This window comes from Gigantopelta aegis, chromosome 4 (assembly GCF_016097555.1).
Source record: "Gigantopelta aegis isolate Gae_Host chromosome 4, Gae_host_genome, whole genome shotgun sequence".
Lineage (NCBI taxonomy): Eukaryota > Metazoa > Mollusca > Gastropoda > Neomphalida > Peltospiridae > Gigantopelta > Gigantopelta aegis.
The window spans coordinates 226,669-228,732 of NC_054702.1; positions in this window are offsets into that span (position 1 = coordinate 226,669).

The following is a 2,064-nucleotide window of genomic DNA, read 5'->3' on the forward strand; positions in this document are numbered from 1 at the left end:
GTCTGTTTATGGTGCATATAAAATATTGCTGGCAACAAATGGAAAAATGTAGCGGGTTTCCTCTCTAAGAATACAAAGGAGCGCCTCGACATTGAATCACATCACAAGAAAACTACGTTTCCTAGTCATCCAACTTACGTAGCTCAGGCTCATCACAAGAAAACTACGTTTACTAGTCATCCAACTTACGTAGCTCAGGCTCATCACAAGAAAACTACGTTTCCTAGTCATCCAACTTACGTAGCTCAGGCTCATCACAAGAAAACTACGTTTCCTAGTCATCCAACTTACGTAGCTCAGGCTCAGGGGCCTAGTTCACTAAACATCGTAAATTTACGTTTACGTGTAAAACTTACACCTGTCGTACGTCTACCTCTACGTGTACGTTTACTCCATTTCACGAAGCCGGTCGTAGAAATACTACTAACTTACTTTGCACGTAAATCTACGTCTGTTTTCTTTTGCAGCTCATTTAGCAGAAATTTGGCATCTAAAGCCGATTATTAATAAATCAATATGCTCTAGTACTGTCTTTAAACAAAACAAACTTATAACTTTTAAAAGAAAGAACGAATAAACTTGATAAAGTTTGGACACCACCGTTTCCGGTATACCAACACACGGTTGTACTGTGCCAAATAAACTCCTATAGGCGACAATGTTAACCTATGTGGGGGTGGGGAGGGGGGCACCGATGGATCGGGTGCAAACTCTATATCAGATTTTGGGTTACAATGGTAAAAATTAATGTGATAAAAAAAAGTCTCACAAGTGATGTGTGGGGGGGGGGGGGGGGGGTACGTACCCCCAGGCTCCCTCCGGTTCCTACTGGCATTTGGACAAGTCGATATGCACTTTTAAAAAAAACATTATGGTGATTTCAATTCGTGTTTTCCATGTCCAGACCACGGTACGGCCCTGCGTTTAATGGGAGCTGGTACAGGAAATAGGTACTGGGGGAAAAGGTCGTCTGTTTTTTTGCTGCATACATTTGCATAATTATATTTTAAAAAATATGCAGACTCGTCAGCCTATTTGAAAACAATAAATAAAAAAATTGAGTGGATTAAAAAAAAGACGTTTTGGTTTAACGACACCACTAAAACACATTGATTTATTATTCATCGGCTATTCCATGTCAAACATTTGGTAATTCTGACAAGTAGTTGTTAGAGGAAACCCGCTACATTTGTTTCCTAATGCAGTAAGGGATCTTTTATATCCGCTTTCCCACAGACAGGAAAGCACATACCACGACCTTTGACCTGCTGTGATGCACTGGAACCAGAAGAAAAACAAATCAGTTGAATGGATCCACCGAGGTGGTTCGATCCTGTGACGATTGCACCTCAAACGAGCATTCAACCGACTGAGCTAAGTGGATCAAATGACACAGGTAACAAAACTGACTATCACTGGATTAATAAAAGGAAGTTAATTTATTAAACACTTTACAAAAACCAAAAGTGTGACCATTTTATGAATTATCGAAGTGGATGTAGCAATTTACGTGTGCGACTAGTTGTGGTCGAGGGCACTCTTAGATTTATGTCTAACTTTACTTGTAACTTACGTTTACACTTCTTTGTGAAATGCTCTTCAGTCGTAGATTTACGTTTACGTGCAAAACGTAGCTTACGATGTTTAGTGAAATGTGCTCCTTTACAATAGCCGATGATTAATAAATTAATGTGCTTATTATGTCGACCTTCAATGGTGGACACAACAACACATAAAATACCATAGACGCATGTTTGTCATGCAACTGAATCCAGCACGAAATTAATTCTGATAGGGACGAATTCGTTTGTACTGACAGAACAGCAGAAAATCCTCATCTTTTCTTAATTAACGCGTCTCGCGGTGGTAACGGGTTGAACACCGGTGACGCACGGTCACGGTAATTAACGATAACAAGCGCTGGATTACTTGGTGCGGTAACCGACTTGTCAGGTATTACAGCACTTCGCTTAACAAACCAAGATGATATCAGATCCACTAGCAAGAGTTTCAGGCGCGGATACATTAAAGAGCCAGGTGTAGCCATTGTAGCGTGTTGGTTTT